At 44.5% G+C, this 15,587-nt stretch overlaps 1 protein-coding gene across 13 annotated transcripts in view; it reads right to left on the bottom strand.

Moving 5' to 3' along the window:
- BRSK2 (BR serine/threonine kinase 2) overlaps positions 1-15,587 on the bottom strand; it is a 528,760-nt gene that overhangs the window by 150,739 nt on the left and 362,434 nt on the right. The gene's annotated exons all lie outside the window — the stretch shown is intronic.

Raw genomic sequence — 15,587 nt, forward strand, 5'->3', positions numbered from 1 at the left:
ACAGACAAATAAAGTACTGGAAAATTTCCCATCCAACATCTTTGATCCTATGCAGCAAGTACTCAATCAAATAGGATTGAACTGGTTTACTACTATCCAGAAGAATACCCATCATGCACTTTGTATAGAGATAATTCACAGTGGGTAGCCGTGTTAGTCTGTCTGCAGTAGTAGAAAAGGGCAAGAGTCCAGTAGCACCTTAAAGACTAACAAAAATATTTTCTGGTAGGGTATGAGCTTTCGTGAGCCACAGCTCACTTCTTCAGATACCCCTTATGGGATTTTCAAGGCAAGAGACTAACAGAGGTGGTTTGCCAGTGCCTCCCTCTGTATAGCAACCCTGGAGTTCCTTGGTGGTCTCCCATCCAAATACTAGTATCTGAAGAAGTGAGCTGTGGCTCACGAAAGCTCATACCCTACCAGAAAATATTTTTGTTAGTCTTTAAGGTGCTACTGGACTCTTGCCCTTTTCTACTTTTGTATAAAGACTGCATCATACATGCTTTATGTATATATGTATATATTTAGTAGGATAGTTCATTTAATGTATTGTTGTTTGCACAACTGTAATTTGTTATTGTCTATCTTGTTCTAGTCACCAATAAAAAAATTGCTATTTTGTACCCTGTTTCCTGTGCTAACCTCCAGGTGGTGGCTGGAGATCTCCCACTATTACAACTGTTCTCCAGGTAACAGAGATCAGTTCCCCTGGAGAAAATGGCCACTTTGGCAACTGGACTCTATAGCAATGAGGTCTGAGGTCTTTACCTTTATTGGCATAATAACGTCATAAATTACATACAAGTCGGTGGGCAAAAACATATCTCCTCCTAGTATATAGCAATGAAGTCCTGTACTCCACCCCCAAAATCTCCAGGTTTTTCCAAACCCGGAGCTGGCAACCCTTACCTGGACAGTAGCGGGAAGGCCAATCTAACATCTTCTGGATCAATCAAGCTGGCCTTTCTTAGCAACAGTCCTATGACTGCTTTAAGAAGGTCTACTGAATGCTTGAAGAGCTGCAGCTACACAAACAGAGCCCATGAATATATATCACAAAAAGTCAGCAAGGAATTTCATAACTAAAAAGGAAACACATCAATAGCCACACATTGCATCCATATTCTCTCATAATATCCATCGCCATCAAACAAAAATAGCAAATACACAGCGCATTCCTGAGATGCGCTGGCGGCCTGCACCAAAAGCTTTTGGAGGCCAGCAAAAGCCTACAGTGGCGCAAGGGCCCACAGCGCTGGTGTTTGGGCGGCGCACGCCAGCGTTGTGGCCCCAGCGCCGGCGTGCAGGGCTGGACGTCGGTCGCCGGTCACTGCCGCAGCAGCACCAAGCCCGAATGTCGACAGAGCCTGCCGCCGGCATCTGGCCGCCGGCAAAGGCCGCATCAGTGACCCGGGAGGCATTCCCGGGGCATCCTGGGAGCCGTTGCGGCTCGGGAACACCCTTTTTTTGCCCGAGATACGCCACCTCCTAATCCCAGCACAGACATTCCAGTCAAGAATACACCGATAGAAATAAAGTCAGCAATAAAGAGCATCCTAAGTGTCATTTCCTGAGTACAACCAGTGATTCAAGTCACAGATTAATGTTTGCGTAAGAGCAGCTTTTCTTTCTTTAAAATCCTTGGTCTATTAAGAAATGAAGTTGTCCCTTTCCCCACCCCCAGCCAATAATTAGGAAACATAATATAATTTTGGCCAGCCAGTAATCTCGAGTGAAAAACGTCAGAGAACACAGTTCTAGAAACCTGCCTACACCTTAACTTGCTTTACAAAACATCTCAGTGCTTTCCTACTCAGGAGAGAAACTGTTAAAAAGTCCCTAATCTAGACTGAAGTGCTATAATTCTTTGACTTTTTTTTTGTCCCACCATTTTCTATTGATTAAATAATCTCTATCAGATATTAAGCGTCTTGTTATTGGGCTCGGCATATAAATTATTCAAGAGCGATATAAATTCTTATGGCGGGCATGAATTTTTAAACCCTAATTTGGAACGGAGCCCAAACCTCTTCATTTTAAAATTGGTCCACCCCCCTCTTTCCTTGGTCAGAAAATGAATACACATGTGCTTGTGATTTAAACAACAAGCAGATCTCTAACCACCTACTCCTTATTTGAAAGGAAATGTAAAAAAACTTAAAAGGTTGCTAGGCATATTTAGGACTGAGCTACAGAGGTGTGTTTTCCTGCTGTCGAACCATTTCAGTCTTTGATTTATTGGGGATGAAAGGCTTTTCAAATGCCTGTTATTTATGGTGTGTAGTCGTGCATGCCTAAACACTACCAAAGACACATACAAGGACACGTGATGTTTAGCGGACTCCATGCAGAGGGATGATTCCTGTAGGCTGGGGAAAATGAACGAGACAGTTTTCAGCAGCCAGTGCCTTTTCCAGAGGAGTGAATTGCCTTTGCTCCAATGGCAATTATTTCTGCATTTAGTGCTTTTCATAGAATCATAGAGTAGGAAGGGACCACCAGGGTCATCTAGTCCAACGCCCTGCACAATGCAGGAAATTCACAACTGCCTCCCCCATACACCCCCAGTGCCCAGAAGATGGCCAAGGTGCCTATACCCTGCTTTGGCATGGATTTGCATTCCTGCTTGCTTGCGATACCCATTTTTTCCCCTCTGATGATGGTGGCTTCCCGCTCATGGAAAATACGGACGCGTAAACCATAAACAGAAGCTGCCGTTTCTCAGTGCCTTGCCAACTGCCTCTGCATGAACACAGATGCTTTGAACTTCACAAAACCTTAAATTAACATTTGTGCTCAGATTGTTCTTAATGCCTGTTTTGCATTGAGTCAAACACCTGACATGATGGTAGGGTTGTCAACCTCCATGAGAGATAAGTTCACCTGAAGAAAATAGCGGCTTTGGAAGGTGGACTCTATAGTGTAATATCCCATCGAAGTCCTTCCCCTCCCCAAACCCCCCTCCTCAGGCTCCATCCCCCAAATCTCCAGGCATTTACCAAACCCAGAGGTGGCATCCCTGTATGATGGCCTCAATTCATTTGTTGCCATTCAAAATGAACAGTCTTGTAAGAAGTTTTGCATTGGTGAAGTGGCTAAGCAACGCTCCATTTAAAATCAGCTATGTTAATGTGCATGTGCTGCGTCAATAGTATTAATTGTTATGGCAAATGCACAGAACCAAAAGGACTGAATTAGAGTTCCCAGGCAGCAGTGCAAGAGTACATAAATCCCATTAATGCAAATCAGTATGCTTGGCTTTGGGAGCGAGGCAGGGAAGCAAACAGGCAAGACTAGAGAGACAAAGCCTGCAGCTTCTGTCCCCTTCAGCTATATCCAGCAGGATCAAGACCACCAAGGAAATAAAATATATTTTTGAAATAAACAGAGATATATTCCTATCAGGTGTATTCAGTGAACAGATTGATAAGGGGGAAGATGATAGGCTTGGCAAAGTATTTGCAATCCAGATCCAATGAACACTTAGTCAAACAAGCAGAATGGACAACTCTAGGCCAGAGAGACAAGCCCTGCAGTTTTCCCCTTACCCTGTCAAGTAAAACACTTACTTTAATTGATTTTTAACATATCAAAAAGATGAGGGGTAGGGGTGGGGTGGGGAAAGCAGAGTGGAAATGCTTACGCACAAAACTGTTTTGAGTTGCAAGGGTTCTACTTAGGGTTGCCAATCTCCAGGTTCTAGCTGGCGATCTCCTGCTATTACAACTGATCGCCAGCTGATAGAGATCAGTTCACCTGGAGAAAAATGGCCGCTTTGGCAATTGGACTTTATGGCATTGACATCACTCCCCTCCTCAAACCCTGCCCTCCTCAAGCTCCGCCCCCAAAACCTCCTGCCGGTGGTGAAGAGGGACCTGGCAACCCTACTTCTACTTGCCACATGAACAAACGGCAATCCAGACAGATGAGCAATGAAGTAGTGGCCGGCCTGCAAACACAGGACCTCTGTTTGTCACAAGGCACAAGCAGCAGCCCTTTCTGGAGAGAAGAGAGCTTGTATGGTAAGGTTGTTGGCACCCCTCCATTCTAAATACATCTTAGCACCAGCAGCCTATCTCCACTATTTAGAGATAAATAATTATAGAAGGGGCTTTACCCTGGCCAGATGTGCAGCCTTACCTTCTGCTATGCTAGAGGGGAAAATTTAAGAAGACACCCTGGGAGGAGAGATTCTGCCCTTGCAAATCAGGGGACTTAGAAACTGTTGAGCATGTCCTCCTGAACTGCAATTTTTACACTTTACCCCGTTCGAAGTTTATTGAGCCCCTCTTATCGAGTTTGGGACCTGACAGGGCAGGAGAAAGGATTGAGGCGCTCCTACAAGGGGATAATCCTTCAATCACTCTTCAGGTTGCGAAATTTTGCACAGCTGCAATGAAAATTCGACGCCATAGAACAGCTTCTTAGCACAATTGACAGATGTATCCCAGCTGTAATTTTCTTTTTAAGTGTTATAAGACTCGGACTGTAATTCTTAGTTCGTAAGAATTTATTAGAACATGTTTTCTGTTTTATCTTGTTTTATCTGGTTAAGGGCCGTAAATAAATTATCTATCTATCTATCTATCTATGGTAAGGTTGCCAACTCCAAGTTCGGAAATTTGGGGGGAAGCCTGGGGAGGTGGGATTTGGGGAGGGATCTCAGCAGCGTATAATGCCATACAGTGCCCCTTCCAAAGCAGCCATTTTGTCCAGGGCAACTGATCTCTGAGGTCTGGAGATTAGTTGCAATCCCAGGAGAGCACCAGGACCCACCTGAAGTTGGCAACCCTATTGTATGGTGAAGTGGTTCACAAGTAGGGTTGCCAACTGCCAGGTAGTAGCATCGCCATCCGCTTGCAATATGGGGCTACACGCCAGCGTTCTTTGGTATGTATGTGCTTTCTTTGCTGATAATTTTTGTGATTTATTGCTTGTTTATTCTCTGGGTGATCTGGGTGAACCTGGAACTGTATAGTATAGAACAGATGTTCTGAACGGCTCAAATTGAAATTCGCGGGACTGCCGAAATTGAAAAAGCCTATGCAAAATAGGACTATCTTTTGGAAACCTATTTTTTTGGCATCCGTGGAAAAATATTTCTCCTGCCATTGCAGAGCTTTGAGGAAAATTGTTGCACAGCAGTGAGGAAAATTGTTCTACTTTTGGAACTTTGTACTGCTTCATAATGACTCAGAAGTTGTGTTGCTGTTAATGTAAGATTTGCAAATTGTGTTGTTGTGAATATAAGAATTGGAAATTGTTAATTGTTTGAGATATTTCTTCATTTCATGCCATAAGTGCTAGTTATTCCCATAACCATTACCATTGTGGCACTAGTCTTTCACTTTGAGTTCTAACTGCCAGGTAGTAGCAGGAGATCTGCTAATTCAACTGATCTCCAGCCGATAGAGATCAGATCACCTGGAGAAAAATGGCAATTGAACTCTATGGCATTGAAGTCCCTCCCCTCCCCAAACCCTGCCCTCCTCAGGCTCCGCCCAAAAAATCTCCCACCAGTTGCGAAGAGGGACCTGGCAACCCTAGTCACGTCAGATGAAGGCTGCATTCAGACATCGGCTTGGATCCTGCGCAGAGTTGCTTTAGAGGAAGACAGCTTCCCTGCCTCCTCTCTCTCATTCTGTGCCGTCTGAAACCAATGGAACCGGGTGAGAGGAAAGTTTGGGAGTCTACAGTGGGGGAGGGGGGGATTGGCAAAAACTGTCATCCCCTTCTCAGCAAATGGAAAACCAGCAAATGGAAAGGAGAGGCTACTGCTGGCCCAACACAACTGTGCCATAGATCTAAGCCATCCACCGAAACAGATGTTGTTCCATGACAGGTGGAAACACACCTGCTTGTCATGCTTGTGCACCCCCCCCCCCAAAGTGCAGAGCATAACTGACAGCTTTCTGTGTTTGGGAACTCTTGAAATAAATTCTGCTTTGGTAGGGCATCTAATTGCAGGTGATTTGTCCCCCTCCCCTTGTGATTCACAGCAATCTAAAAATAATAAATTATGGAACATTTGGAGAGACAGGAGCAATCAAAACCACAGAGCCAACCGAAAGCTTGCTAAAATCAGTATGTTTTAACAGCCTTTCAGAAATTCACAAAGGAGGAAGCAAACTGTGCCTCACAAGGGGAAGGCATTTCATAATCCCGGAACCACCACCAAGCAGGCCTTGTATTATGGTTAGGGTTGCCAACCTCCAGGTAGTTCAATAAAGCACAAATACAACAATATGCATTCAATTGTATTCAGAGGAATAGTCTCACAAGAACATTATCCCGAGGATATAGTAACAGAGCAAGAAAATTAGTACAAAGAGAATACAAGGTGAGTATATACAAGGATACTTCAAGTGCACAACAATTAATAGTCCAGAATGGTAATTCAAATCAAGCGCAGATAATATTCAGTCGCAATGAAGCACGGAACAATATTCAATCGCAATGGGCTTCCGGTAAAATCCCCATTTCAGAGCTTTCTTCAAGCTTCAAAAGGTTTCTACGTGCCAATAATACCTGCAACAAAATGCAAGCCTTCATAACATCTAGACTCTTCAAAATTACAATAAATTAATTAAATATTCTAAAAATTGTCTTATACATACAAAAATATATATTCCATCTATATTATAATTGTTACATACCACAATTGGGAAGAGACGTCTATTATGCCATTCTGTCTGAGCTTAATTAGCGTCTGAAGTGTGTTTTTCTAAATCTCTTCTTAAGGTATTTCGTGATTCCACAGGTGTATCTATAATGTTCATGTGAGACTATTCCTCTGAATACAATTGAATGCATATTGTTGTATTTGTGCTTTATTGAGCTTTGTATTAGTGCATACCTTTGAATTCCACTCTCCTATTTTTGCACTTATAGCCCGTTTTTGAATACTAACCTCCAGGTAGTAGCTGGAGATCTCCTGCTATTACAACTGATCTCCAGCCAATAGAGAACAGTTCACCTGGAGAAAATGGCCACTTTGGCAATTGGACTCTATGGCATTGAAGTCCCTCCCCTCCCCAAACCCTGCCCTTTTCAGGCTCCGCCCCAAAAACCTCTCGCCGGTGGCAAAGAGAGAGCTGGGAACCCTAATTATGGTATTGCCTCCAAAAATGGTGGCACACAAGCAAGGCCTCACCACGTCTTATTGTCTGAAGCCCAGTTAGGGTTGCCAGGTCCCTCTTCGCCACCAGCGGGAGGTTTTTGGGGCGGAGCCTGAGGAGGGCGGGGTTTTGGGAGGGGAGGGACTTCAATGCCCTAGAGTCCAATTGCCAAAGCAGGCCCGTGAACGCACCAGCAACTTACCTTGCAAATCACACACATCCAATACACAAGAATCCAGGCCGCCTTTAAATTCCTGTTCCCACCACGCCTCCTTTCCCCGCTGCACTTGAAAATCCCCAGACCGGCAAGCTTGCAGGCATGCCCAGTCGGCGCTCCAAGCAAGGACGGCGATTGGTTCAGCTTTAGTAAGGGAGGAGGGGGGAGTGCAGAGGTTGGCTGGCAGCAGGATTGAGGACACATTGCATGTTCCCACTTTAAGGCATCGAGTGTGGAGGACGTTTTATTTTTTTAACTCGCCTTATCAGCGGATCCTCTTACTGCGGAGAAACTGCGCTCTGGAGACGTCCTGGGAATCCTTCGGGTGAGATGAAGTGGGAACATGCAAGGAAACCCCGCAGAAATCGGAGCTGCAAATGGTAAGTGTGGACACGGCCCAGCTTATGCTGATTTGTTAGTCTTTAAAGTACCATTCACAGATTCTATGGCTCTGTGACTCCTGCTTTATTTTGCTGCTGCTCACTAACATGACAACTCATCTGGAATAATCTTCAGCAGGAAAACGTGTAGTGTTCATTACACATAAGTTTTCCACCAGAGCAAATAGCTGCTCACTAGGATGCGCAAATGGCAGGGGCACAAAAGGCCGAAATCAAAAGAAAGAAAGAAAGAAAGAAAGAAAGAAAGAAAGAAAGAAAGAAAGAAAGAAAGAAAGAAAGAAAGAAAGAAAGAAAGAAAGAAAGAAACTTTTGAATATCTTATGAACAGATATAATGCCAGATTTTACTCTTTTAATCAATGTTAATTTCTTTAATGTTTGCTTTGCTGGTCAATGACCATAATAAATTGAAATTGAAATTGAAATTGAAATTGAAATTGAAATTGAAATTGAAATTGAAATTGGAAGGAAGGAAGGAAGGAAGGAAGGAAGGAAGGAAGGAAGGAAGAAAGAAAGAAAGAAAGAAAGAAAGAAAGAAAGAAAGAAAGAAAGAAAGAAAGAAAGAAAGAAAGAAAGAAAGAAAGAAAGAAAGAAAGAAAGAAAGAAAAAGAAAGAAGAGCTGCAGTAAAATTACTGACACACTAGCTTAACTAGGCTGCTCAATGTTTAATTTTTTTTTCCAAGGGCGTATTCAGCCTTAAACAAACTGTGGAAAAAGAATTTGATTCATGACCGCATTAGGAATCTACTCAACCAAAGTCCCTTGTCACAAATTAAATCATAAACCAAAAGTCAAACATGATTTGTGAAATTAACATTTATCGAGGAAATATTCCCCGGTGCTGCGCTGCGATTAGTCTTTGGCATCCGAAATATCAACCATAATTCACAAGATGCCTTAGAAACCGTGCCACCAGCATTGCCATCAAGACAGGAGGTTTGATAGAAAGGTGATGCAGTAACCAGAGACCCATTTGTTCCTAGAGGGAGGACAATGATGGGGGAGGGAAACCACTGCTTTGTTGGTAACACTGACATTCTGAACCCCCCAATCCTGAATCGTACATGCTATAAACAACACTTACATAAAACCTTTTCATCCTTCTACAGGCATGGTCCTTCACCGTTAGTATTATGCAAACCCCATTCATCTATTGATTGATTAGTTTTCTATATGCCAATCTTACAAGCTTATTGTAATAATGAACAATGACATTTAGCACAAAATCTGTATAATTTTCTTTAAATTATCATCATTAATCATAACAACTAACTGTTTACACTTTGACAATGGCCATTCTTCATTGGAGGTTCCTAGCATCGCTCTTAAGTATATTTTATTAACCCCATCTCGCAGATGAATTAACTGAGGTTCGAAGAGTCGTGAGTGAATTGCTCAAATACAGTGGTGGTGAATCAAAATCCACAGTTCAGGACTAACGTTTTTTTTTTTTAAAGTAATTTGCAGCCTGATCAAAGCCCATTTTTTAAAAAATTAAGTTTTAATAAATGGATTCCCCTTCCCTCCGATCTCTGGTTATAATACTTCTTCCAGGACTACGAGAAAACCTACTTGCTAATAATAAGCAGAAAGGACATAAGCAGAAAACTAATACAACTGGTGAGAAAAGAACTGCATATCTAGCAGTATATCCCTAAAGACTACTCATGCTACAGCAGTTCCTGTGCAGGGTTAGAGATGCGAAACCAAGGTTTACAGCGTATTCCTGAGCCGCGCTGGCAGCCAGGACAAAAGGCCTCTAGAGGCTATCGAAGACCTACGCCGGTGCAAGGGCATCCGGGTGGCGTGTGCTGGCGTTTGGGGCCCCAGCGCCGGTGTGCAGGCCCGTAAGCCGGTCGCTGGTCACTGCCACAGCAGTTCCAGGCCCAGATGCCGATGGAGCCTTCCTGGGGCTCCTGAGCTGTTATGGCTTAGGAACGCCCCCCTTTTTCAGGCCGAGATATGACACCTTGTAGGTGGCGTGGTGTATCTCCTTTGCAACCCTATGAGGGTTGCACAGATTTTTTTGCGTCAGGCGGAGGTTTCGGCAGGGCCAATACCTCCTTAGGAGGCAGTGCTGCTGCTTTGCCTCCTAAGCCCAGCGCAGACATTCCTCTCATGAATGCACGGCTTGTGTTTCAGCTCTGCAGCCCTTGGCTATTAGTCTGCTGTAGCAACAAAGCAACAGAGGCATAGAATCATAGAGTTGGAAGGGACCACCAGGGTCATCTACTCCAACCGCCTGCACAATGCAGGAAATTCACAACCACCTCTCCCCCCACACACATACACCCCAGTGACCCCTACTCTATGCCCAGAAGACGGCCAAGATGCCCTCCCTCTCATGAGCTGCCTGTTGCTTAAAAGATTGATTGTTGTATGAACTTACATGGGTAAGAATGTACTTTGTCAGATGTATTGAACATCAGATCTAGCATGAGAGAGTGCTTCCCACGGGTGATTACAGAGGACCCATTTACCACTCAGAGTATGTGAGGAAGTTTGTTCATTTCTTAAATGTGTGAGCTAAGGTGCTACAATACAGGCGAGTATGCCTGTTTTTGTAATATTACATGAATGTTATTATTCCACACATAGGCACTATTGCTACAGTATAAAGAAGACAGTAGTTTAGATCCTGTGATCCATCAGCATAAAGTACCATAGGTCTCCCTGCTCTTCCCTTCCCAGCAACCATTTCTGAATAATACACAGGGGTAGATGGGGAGGCCAAAACATCTGTAAACATTTGACAAGTGAGAAACCTTGAAGCAAGACATGGAGAGTTAGGTGGACTTAATGCGTTGGATCCAGCACAAAGGTGATCTTCCTGCTCTCCGCAGGAATGTTTTCATCCCCGGTAAAGGGTATTCCTGGGGCCACAGGACCTGCATGGAGGATTAGCAGGAGAGGATGGGCCATTATGGTTATTGGGACTTGCTCAGACTGAGCTGGGAGGTGGCAGGACCCGCCCAGGTCAGGCAGCAACGAGACTCGCCTGAGCAGGGTGGTGGCAGCCTGGCGACCCCCTCCATCTGGCAGCAGCTCATGGTCAGCTGGATCAGTCTCTTCACACCCCCCCGTGGGCTGGGCTTGGAGGGGGGCTCTAGAAAGGCAGACCCCTCTGGCCATTGGCCCACCTGGACTGTTAGTACTGTGAAATTTAAAAACAGTGGAAACTGTCAAGAAAAAGCAGGGAAGGAATAATGTTCCTTTAAAAACAACAACACCCGTAGGCATGAAAGTGTACAGCTGTGGAGAAATGACTTCCTCCAACACCACCACCTTGTATTACTAATAGGATAACCATCCAACGACATGAGAAATCTGGAAAATACCACTTGATGGAGACTTAGGACACTTTCACATATGCCGAATAATGCACTTTCAATTCATTTCCAATGCACTTTACCAATTGTTTGCAAGTGGATGTTGCCATTTCACACTGTAAAACCGAGCAGCGAAAAGGATTGAAAGTGCATTATTCAGCATGTGTTAAAGCACCCCTAGCCTTTACCACATGTAAGTATGTGTGGCCGAAAAATAAATGCCAAATTTGTAGTAATACACATGGCCAAGAAACTACATGGTAGAAAATTAATCTCGTCTTCTGTGGCTGCTTCCACATAGAGATTTTGCCCCGCATGGACAGCTCAAAGTCCCCGCTTTTTGGGGGAGCTTCCATAAAATCATCCTCCAAGCATGGCTTGTGGGGCTCCCAGGGCCTTTAAACGAGAGCTCTGGTTAGACCTCAACTAGAGTACTGTGTTCAGTTTTGGGCACCACAATTTAAGAAAGATGTAGACAAGCTGGAACGTGTCCAGAGGAGGGCAACAAAGATGATGAGGGGTCTGGAGACCAAGTCCTATGAGGAAAGGTTGAGGGAGCTGGGTATGTTTAGCCTGAAGAGGAGAAGACTGAGAGGGGATATGATAACCATCTTCAAGTACTTGAAGGGCTGTCATATAGAGGAGGGTGCCGAGTTGTTTTCTGTTGCCCCAGAAGGTCGGACCAGAACCAACGGGTTTAAATTAAATCAAAAGAGTTTCCGTTTAGAGATTAGGAAGAATTTTCTAACAGTTAGAGCAGTTCCTCAGTGGAACAGGCTTTCTCGGGAGGTGGTAAGTGCTCCTTCCCTGGAGGTTTTTAAGAAGAGGTTGGATGGCCATCTGTCAGCAATGCTGATTCTGTGACCTTAGGCAGATGATGAGAGGGAGGGCATCTTGGCCATCTTCTGGTCACTAGGGGTGTGGAGGGGGGAGGTAGTTGTGAATTTCCTGCATTATGCAGGGGGTTGGACTTGATGGCCCTGGTGGTCCCTTCCAACTCTATGATTCTATGATTCTAAGAAGAGTTGGGTTTTATACCCCGCTTTTCTCTATGATTCTATGATTCTGTGAAAGAATAAAAACTCATTTGTTTCAGCTCAAAGGGGAAATGCAGAACCAATCTGGGGAGAGGGCAGAATTGAACTCTCCTGAGGGATCGCAGCTGTGCATCCCCCAAACACTTTTAGCCCTTCTACAGGTGTTTATCATTTCACGGCTGAGCCACAGCACTTTGAGCATCATGATTCAGCTGTGAAGGAATGATGTGGTGAATGATGTGCACTGATGTGAATGATGTGCACTGATGTGGTGAAGAGGTGGGCGGGCGCTGGGAGAAGGGGCAGCAGAAAGCCGTGCATGTGTATGCCATCCCTACCTGCCTCTCCCTGATTACTGTTGCTTCCACAGCAAGGGCGCCATTTCACACCCTCATGTGGAAGCAGACTGTATTAAATACATTTTGAGAATGGGAGTGGTAAACCTTGATTCTAATATGTCTTCGTTGATATGGTTCCCTGAGTGACTTTCAGCAACCTGCAATTTCTAAGCTATTTTCTTGCAAGGTTGCTGTGAGAAAAAACACTGCTGTGACTTAACAGAAAAGGTATGTTCACATATGTTCACATGCAAGTGCCTATGTTTTCAGCTCATGTAAACAATAGGATTTGCCACATTTTCTGTAGTTGATAAACCCCACCAGTGATCATTTTCATATTTTAATATATGAAGATGTATGTAATGGAGCATTATTTAGCATAACAAAACGGTCACATCATTTAAGACTAACCAAGCAGTAATCAGGAGCCAGCATGGTGTAATGTTAAGGTGTCGGACTAGGATCTGGGAAACCCAGGCTCTAATTCCCACTCTGCCATGGAAACTTTCTGGGTGACCTTGGGCCAGTCACACACTCTCAGCCCTGACCCAGGCTAGTTTTGGATGGGAGACCTCCAAGGAATACCAGGGTCATGACACGGAGGCAGGCAATGGCAAACCACCTTTGAATGTCTCTTGCCTTGAAAACCCGACAGTGGGGATGGGGAACCTTTTTTCCGCCAAGGGCCATTTGGATATTTTTAACATCATTCGCGGGCCATACAAAATTATCAACTTAAAAATTAGCCGACCAAGCCCCAAGCAGGCAGCGGCCCCAGATGACCTCCCCCGGCACGGGCAAGCAGGCAAGCAGGCATCTAGCCGGTGGTGCACTTATCCACCTGGTGGCACAGGATGGTCTGTTGCACCAGCCGGGCGTAGCTGTACAGCCACACGCTGGAGCTGCTCCTGCTCTGCATGGTCAGGGCCAGATTCTACAGTCAGCTCCTGCTACCTCCACCTCCAGGGATGAAATGAGGACACACTGGCTAAGAACCGCCCCCCCCTGGCGCATTCTGACCCTGCCTCCTTTAACCCCTCCATTGTTGCCACTTCCGCCCCCAGCCCTCTTGTAGTACAGAGGGAATACGTTTCTCCATGGCCCTGGTGGGAAAGAGTTAACACAGTTTCTTGGGTGGTCCTAGCAGCTCCATAGCTAACGACTTTTCTGCAAGGGGGAAAAGGGTTCCTTTTCCCGGCAAAACAAACTCACATCCGCCTTGAATAGAGGCTATTCCTGTCCATGGGAGGGGGTGGATCACCAGTCTTAGATCCTTCTGAGCTAGAGATCTGCCAGGACCCACAAAGGGCCAGACCAAATGATTTCGTGGGCCTTAAACGGCCCCCGGGTCTGACGTTCCCCACCCCTGCCTTCAGGGTTGCCATAAGTCAATGTGACTTGACAGCCACAAAAAAATGGGGAGTAACCAAATACAAACGTTGCAACATCATTGTCCTTCAAGTCAGTGGGTTGGGGCGTTTAATTCCTGGCTCTGACAGGACCTTTTTGAAAAGTTAGTTATTACTCATTTAATGAATTGCTTCCCACCTGAGAAGATATGCGACAGTAATTTTAGAATAGTCTGTTGTCATACATAACTACCAGCCCTTCTTCCTGAATGTGTACCAGTAGACATTTATATAGCTGGACTAAAGGTTGCTCTTAGCCATAGTCCCCCCCCCAAAAAAAAAGAGGAGGGAGAAACCTCTGATAGAAGAAAACACAATCCACCACAGTTGCTGAAGAATATTATTTACACACATACACACAAAGAAATTACAACCACTGTTCCTCAACTGTCCTTCCTTGAATTCTTGTAACTGTGTGCTTGAATAAAAATTCATTGTTACAGCTGTTATTGCCAATGTGGGATTATTACACCCATTCAACACTCTGTCCTTTGTTCGGCAATTAAATATACCCTTACAGAGGTGGGATGTTAAAAGGGTAACTCCAGCAAGTTGTATTTCACATGCTCATGTGTGCGCATACACACACACACACACACTTTGCTTGCAGTACTATTAGAAACTTGAAAATAACGTTTTGTTTCCTTCTGTTTGCCCTTTCCACTTCTGAAATAATCTCCCTTCCCCACAATACCCAGTTGAGTTAAGATTAATATGATTGTCTGCCTGGCTACAAATTCGACCTTTCTGGCTTCCAACTAAAACTTGAGAGCTGTGGAAATGCTGTCCATGGTCCGGACTCAGTGACTGATGGTGACAAAGCTGTGGGAATAAGTTATATTAATTAATTATTCCTGCAAAACCAGCCAAGGGAGAACAAAACATTGATTTTTGTTTTGTAAGCCTAATGAAAAATTTGACTATTTTGACAGAGTTTGGTTTTTCAATTACTTCTTTAATAAAAGAAACAGGCTCGAATTGCAGATTGTGGAGGAGGTTCATGACTTAACAGTGCAACCTTATACACATCTACTTGGAAGTAAGTCCAACTATGTTCAATGATTAGGGTTGCCAACCTCCAGGTTGCTTGAAGTTGCATTCAACCTCCAGGTTGTGCCTGATCTCCAGAATGCAGAAATCAGTTCCTCTGAGGAAAATGGCTGCTTTGGAGGGTGGAGTCTATGGCATTATACCCTGCTGAGGTCCTTCCCCTCCCCAAACCTTGCCCTCCCCAGTTTTTACTCCCAAATCCAGGATTTTTTCAGCCCAGAGTTGGCAACCTTACTAATAAGGTGTATTCCCAAGTGAGTCTGATAGGATTGCAGCATAACAGTTTTATAAGTTGTGGGGTCTGCTTAACTTCAATTTGGATGGTCCTGAATAAACTCTTTAGTCATACTTTCCAGCATAAGACAAGGACAGTTTAGAGTTGTGCTGAATGTTTTGATTTATGAGCTAAAATTTGATGGGGAGAGTTTCCCTGTAAAATCTTCTCATAAGAAAACATAAGAATATAAGAAAAGCCCTGCTGGATCAGACCCAGGCCCATCAAGTCCAGCAGTCTGTTCACACAGTGGCCAACCAGGTGCCTCTAGGAAGCCCCCAAACAAGACGACTGCAGCACCACCATCCTGCCTGTGTTCCACAGCACCCAAGATAATAGGCATGCTCCTCTGATCCTGTTTATTTCAACTGTATCTGAAGGGTTGTTTCCTTAATTAGTCACACAGTTGATCCC

This window comes from Euleptes europaea, chromosome 6 (assembly GCF_029931775.1).
Source record: "Euleptes europaea isolate rEulEur1 chromosome 6, rEulEur1.hap1, whole genome shotgun sequence".
In the NCBI taxonomy this organism is placed as follows: Eukaryota; Metazoa; Chordata; class Lepidosauria; order Squamata; family Sphaerodactylidae; genus Euleptes; species Euleptes europaea.